Genomic DNA, 7,141 nt, shown 5'->3' with positions numbered 1-7,141 from the left:
AAAAAATCTTTTCCTGTGTTCTACAGTGGGACGTGTAACTAATACGGCTTTTTTAAAATGTATCGAGTTCTTAGGTTTTTGCGATTGTTACACATAGGAAATGAAACTATTTTTCCGGATTTAAATCGCGTATGTTTTTCAAACAAACCAACAACGTTTCGGGCCCTTTACAGGTCCCATGGCCACGGTTGACTGAGCTGGTACAGTCATCAACCAGTTCGTTGTGTCTAATATTAATGCAAACCACCCTATTTTTTCACATTAGTTAGAAAAGTTATTAATTAAATATCTTATTTTTAATTTTACAAAGATAAATTTCAATTTACGCTCCATTATGTTTTACAAATTATAATATACTTAAAATACTGGATCCTAAAGTGGTGGTACGGAAAAACCAGAGGCATAAGATTTATAAATCCCCTCTTTTGCGGCAGAGGTTTTAGCCTCCAGCTTTTAGCTGAGTTTTAATTCAATCACCTGCCGCTAGATGGCGTTAGAGTCAAATTAAAACGCGCTATCAAAGTTATAACTTCAATAATACATATTAAACCTTGGTTATTATTAATTAATATATTAAAAAATAATTTTGTTGCAATTTTTGTAGCGTCCAGGTGTAGTTGCTGTCTCACAACTTATCATTTGTAGTTTTGGTACTAGAATAATGTCTTTTAGAACAATATATTATGCGCGCTGCCTAAGAATGGAATAACCTGCCTTGTGACTGTTTATTTTTAAATTTCAAGCATTGAGATGAGCAAGTGGTAAACTAGACGCCTACATATTTTATTTATTTATTTATTTATTTCAGGCAACTAGGACCCATAGATACATACCTTACAGACTAACATACATATAATATAACAATAATATAATAAAACAATAACAGAAATATTAAATAAATACCTTACGGACTAATCATAGATACAATATAACATGATAATATATGTACATATAACACTATTTATTTACACGTATGTACTTCGACGAGTGACGCAACGTGGGTGTCCGGTAGCCGCCCTCGGAAACGCCGAGTACATGACACCCTTCGGCCAAAAGTCTTCTCTCATGAAGGTCGACAGGTGTTGAGTTGGTACTCGCACCACAAATGAATTAAAATTCACATTGTGGCGCGACCAACCGCTCGACCCTCAGGTTTGCGTTGGCCTTCACTCGCATGTACTCCACAATATCCGCAGACTTGGTGGAGTAATGAAGACGCGACACGTATAACAACGTCGTCGGTACCGCAGGACGCAATAAATGATTCGGGCCAGTCAGGGCGGTGCCACTAAGGTTTCGGCTGGTGTTCTTCTTTTTATTTTCCACCTTCCGAAAGCCGTCCTCGTCGCACTGATCAACTCGTCTCGGTGGTACTGACGACGCAGCTCCAGATACGAGTTTCTTTTTCGGTTTTCCCTTCATTGCCCTTCATTGCTCCATTCCCTTCATTTCATATATGACAGTTGCAGTGCCAGGATCACACGATACTCGCATTTGGGCTCATTCTGGTTCCGTTGCAACTTTAAACCGACCCCGGGTTCAGATAAGATAAGATAAGATAAATTTATTTCAATATTACTTAATCTAATACAGTTATAATGAAAACAATGTAATTGAAGATAAAATATTAATAAACAGTAATAAACAAAACAAAAAAAAAATCTAAATTATATATAATTAAACATTTTAATCTTAGTGCCTAATAGTGCAATTGCGATGCCTAAACTAAGTACATGTGTACCTGTATTTTAGGCATAATAGTGCATTTTTCATAACAAAGCTTAAAAAAAAAAGATTTTATAAATTTAACAAATAAAACATAAGTAGTTATAAGTCGTTACAATTTATAAAAGATAAGTAGTTAAACATTACATAAATATAAATTATGAAATAACTTCCAACAAGTCCTCGGTATCATTGTAGGTTTTACTCTTAAGCCAAAATTTGACGGTCTTTTTACATTCAGTTTTATTCATATGAAAATAATGCAAAGTAGAATTTATTTTAAAATAAAGGAATGTGCCAAGGAAGCAGATAATTGATGCTACAAACCCGCGAATTAATCAATTAAATCGCAATGATTTGGCGGATACTGCAACTCCGCCCGTCACCAAAACACATAAGTTTAAACAATAATTAAAAACAAATAAGTCCAGTGAAGTACTGCCACCTTACCTATTTCTGCCGCCACGCAGTAATATCAGCATTGCATCAGTGCCTCCAGTGAAAAACGGAATTAGACGAGTTATGCCCTTTTGTTTTTATTGCACCATAGGCTTCAGCGTGATCGATTACTTAACATATCAATAAGACATCTCTCTAGAAGTCTCATAACGCCGTTTTTCTTAAGGCGCAATTTTAGTTATCGGGCATTTTTATTTTATTACTAGACTCGTAATCGTAAGGTACAAGTGGTCACAATTCAAAAAATACATGCAAGTTTAACGACTAAGTACAGATATATATTTACATAAAGACACTTTTCGTATTGTTTCATAATGACTAGGAAAAAAAGTGTGACTTTTTAGTCCTAATTTTTTTGCGACTATTGCCTTATTCCACAGTGTATATAAAAGTATATATATATATATCGTTTTATTCCTTTACCGATTTTATGTCTTTTATCAATGTGGTGGTTTGCTAGCTATAGAACAGTCGCAGTTAAGGTAATAAGTCGAATTATGTCTTAAAGTTTGTTAACATAAGTCGTGTTATAAACGTTAAGCATTCATGAACAAGGACGCAACTCGAAAAAAACTTAAAAATATACAGAAAATACGACTGATTGCTTAACCAATGCCCATTAAACGAAAGCTTAGATGTATACCTAAAGCTAGAAATCATAAAAAGTACTAATAATAAATATGATCAAACAATAATCAATAAAAGAATGTCTGGGCGTCTGGCACGGTAAGCTAGAAGACGTCGGTTCGAATCCGGCCGGATCGAACATTGACTTACAAATAAATGGACGACGGGTCTAATACAAAAACCACGAAAAAAATGTCCCAAGTCAACCTATTTAAACGTAGTGACATGTAAAGGAATATGAAAAAGCTAAAACGTTGAATTTAAATTGTAATGTCATCGCAGTACTGTCTAATTTTGCTTGCTTCGCTGTCAGTCGAACAAACGAAGACTAAAGCGTGAATGACGCTCTGTATACGATTTTAACGTCCTATAAGTTCGGACGCTTTTTAGCGCGGACCCGACGTCCATATAATTGTAAGTCAATGGGATCGAAGGAGTTTTTTCTGAGTGTTCGATCTTTGTATTAATATTTATAACAAACTAGTGGAGTAATTTCACAAAAAATAATTGATTATCAATTCAATAAAAATTCAAAATAAAACAATGGTTTTTTTACCTCTCCTGAAAAGTGTCGATTTTGAGTTATTCCCTTTTTTCACTGATGGCACTCATATATTAGTGAAATTTCAGGCACATGGGACTTGTCAACTTACGAGTATGTTTCAGGGTGACGGGTGCAGTGGGAGTGCACCTAAGATCTTTGCGAAGTTCTGAGTACTACTGCAACAGTTATGGATACGCGTGTAGCTTACTCAGAAGTGCGAACGCGGAATTTTTAACTGATTGCATCTAATCCCTGGTTATGTTTAACGAAGGCAAACGTTGTCAAGGAAACATTATTAATCCACCCAGTTCTTAATTTAAGTAAAAACGGAATTAGGGATTACAATCAATGTCCCAGTCCGCCATATTTAATAATCATGACGGATGATGTAATCGGAAACGTTAATTCGTGGATTATTTTATTAATATTATCCTTCAATTTCATACAATATATAAAGGCATTTATTTGCTTGTAATAATTTTATATAATCCGCATATGTCTAGGAAATAATCAATTTGTACCCTTGGTTTGGTTGTATCGTCTTAACTGTTTTTTATCACATAAATTGAAATATAGCATTAGGTATTTGTAAAATATTAACAACCTCGCATAACAATGTTACTAACATCATAAACAAGAACTGTTGTTCCATTACTTACAAAACATAATAAGTTTTGTAAACGTATTCAAAGTCAGGGTCAAGTAATCTTGTCACCTCACTAGCTCGGAAAGGTTTTGTTTCTCATTAGAAATCTGAACGTAAAAGCGTTTTTAATACAGTTGCTCAAAACGTGGTATTTTTCGCACTACAAATCGTGCGGAAAGTTGGATTTCTCGCACTAGTGCTTTTTACTTTTCCAGTTTTTTTTTTAATTTACTGTTGTTTTAAGTCTTCAACATAGAACTAAAGAGATTGTATATTTATTTCATATTTATGTGCTTTGTGACGTAAGTCATTCGTCATTACTATACTATATCTGTGGAGAGACCGCATTTTTACACCTATGAAGTAAATGCTCCTTAGTAGCGATTATGTAGAAAATAAAGTAATATAAAATAGTAATTTTAATGTGGCTGAATACTGGAAACAGTTGCCATATTGAAAAAAGTCAGCCAAAAAAAGTACTAATTTTTTTCATCGTTTACATTCCCGCCTTTTTCATTAACTTTTTTACGATTTGATTTTGTTATTGACAAAGGAATAAAATGAGGTTTTTTTTAAATACTGTTTTATTTTACTTTCAATGTACGTTTTTCGCAGATGTATTAAAAAACGTTGTTTGATACACATGCGGATTTGTCATTTTCACTTGTCTCGAGTCTTGACCCTCGCCTCTGGCTCGGGCCAAGATGCCTCGAGACTCGTGAATAATGACTAACTTTCCGCACTTGTATCAAAAATAACTTTTTTTGCACGCTAGGGTGGAAAAAGTTTTTGAAATTCAAACTTGACAATGTACTGTGATGCACATAACTTTTTCTTTCGACGAAACAAATATAATTGCACGCTCAATTAAGCTTTTTTTATCGTACATTACTTATTTATGTAACACAAATCCGTTGGTATAACATTTTATTCTTATTATTGTTGACATTAAATTGACAATGACAACTAATTGTGTTAGTAAAAGCAGTATTAGCCAATTATTCAGTTTAAAGTGCTTATTACTGGCAATAACTATCACGTTTCAATATATTAAGTTGCCGATTGTACTTCAGTATAATCGATGAAAGAACAAAATGGCAACACTAAATAGGATTGGTGGAAAAAAAAAGAAAAAGATTGACAGATTAGCGCGGGCAAGGACGGGGTAACCGTCTCTGTTTTTTCAAAAACTATTTGTGATTTTGGTTTTTTCGATTAAATGGAATATAGTTAATACGTTAAGAGCTTAGTTTCATTTTAAAAGTTCATACTTCTGAACAATTGTGTTTATTAAATTATTTTAATACGTCGAAGAACTAAAATAATTTCAACAATCCCACTAAATAAAAGTACAGGCAAGTATTAAAATTGATGAGGTGTAAATTCAGAACGCATCCGAAGATAACTTTTGCTTTTCATTAGAAAAGGTTTTATAATACAACTGTTTTTCTTTCATCTCCAATTTCCCTCGCTTATATTGAGGTGAAAAGTTGTGTTTCGCTCGGCAGCAAAGTTGTCTTGTGTCTCGTGCCTATAAACACTCGCTACGCTGCAGCTGCGTTGCAGCCTTGCATAACAAAATAACGACATGACATTAAACGAATTCAGCGCAAATATCTCCGTGCTATTAGTTTTAAACTGTATAGGACATGTTATAAATCTTACCACGAACTGTTGAAGTTCTTTCATAATCAGGATTTGCAATCAAGGCGTACTCTCCTCCAAAGCAGTGACCTTACATGGAATGTGTCACAGTGTGTTTGACTGCAGTGAGCTAACACGCATATGCGAAGCTCTCGTCATTATGGACTATTTGCACTTACGTTCTGTAGGACGAATTCTGGTATACGCGCTCCTCTAAGGCGGCTATTTCAAAATTATAATGAGCTATTGTCGGAAGTTGACATTTTTGATCTGTCTAAATACAAATTTAAGAGGGCGGTTACTGAAGCATTGGGTATGACACTGTAGTAGATTGTGAAACTGTTTTTTTTTTAATTGTACTTATTAACGTTATTAGGTTTGTTTGTTTCTTAAACTTATTCTCTTTGTCGGCATTGTACTTTTAAAATTATTTTCTTTGTCAGCATTGTACTTTTAAAAAATTACTTAAAATTACTGAAATTACTGTGGATGATGTGGTTGATTGTACTATTAGCTAAACCGATATTCTTATTCTGTATAACTCACCATGTACAATTGTAGTCATTCCTCAATAAATAAATAAATAAATAGACTATTATTTCGTAGGTAAGCAAATTACACTACAAATCGTCACACTGATAAAACTCTACCGGTCATTCGTAAAGCAGACTCCCCAGTGAAGAATGATCATAAAACTCTGGAGATTGCTCTTTGTAAATAAAAATTTATCATTACAATCATTGACTTACAAATAAATGGACGACGGGACTAATACAAAAACCACGAAAAAAATGTCCCAAGTCAACCTATTTAAACGTAGTGACATGTCAAGGAATATGAAAAAGCTAAAACGTTGAATTTAAATTGTAATGTCATCGCAGTACTGTCTAATTTTGCTTGCTTCGCTGTCAGTCGAACAAACGAAGACTAGAGCGTGAATGACGCTCTGTATACGATTTTAACGCCCTACAAATTCGGACACTTTTTAGCGCGGACCCGACGTCCATATAATTGTAAGTCAATGATTACAATTTAAAATTTAAACATCTTACATCGAGACTACCTCTTACAGCAAAAGTTATACGGGAACACTACCACGGATTTTTGTCATCCAAGTACGCAGAAATTGTATATTAACCTTTAGTATAAAGGTTTTTTTCACAGTCGTTTTAAACCTCGTAAATGACATAGTTTTTCTAAGTGTTTGATCTTTATATTAATAATTACAACAAACCAGTGGTGCGATGTAGCTATAATTATTTGTTATGCAAGGCTGCAATGTTGCTGTTTGACGCGAGTCTTGTGTTGAAACCTGAGAAAGCGAAGATTGATTTCAAAATTGATTCCCTCGCTTTCCAAGCACTCGAGTCAAACAACTTTATTGCCGAGCGAAACACACAACCTTTCACCACACAATAGCGTAGAACATGGTGGATGAAAGGAAAACAGTTGAACTATTAAACATCAGTTTTTTTTTATCAACAGAAAAAGTTAGG

Source organism: Hyposmocoma kahamanoa, unplaced genomic scaffold, assembly GCF_003589595.1.
Source record: "Hyposmocoma kahamanoa isolate Upper Pololo Valley unplaced genomic scaffold, ASM358959v1 83, whole genome shotgun sequence".
In the NCBI taxonomy this organism is placed as follows: domain Eukaryota; kingdom Metazoa; phylum Arthropoda; class Insecta; order Lepidoptera; family Cosmopterigidae; genus Hyposmocoma; species Hyposmocoma kahamanoa.
The sequence above is the reverse complement of the archived record's forward strand: the minus strand, read 5'-3'. Positions refer to the sequence as shown.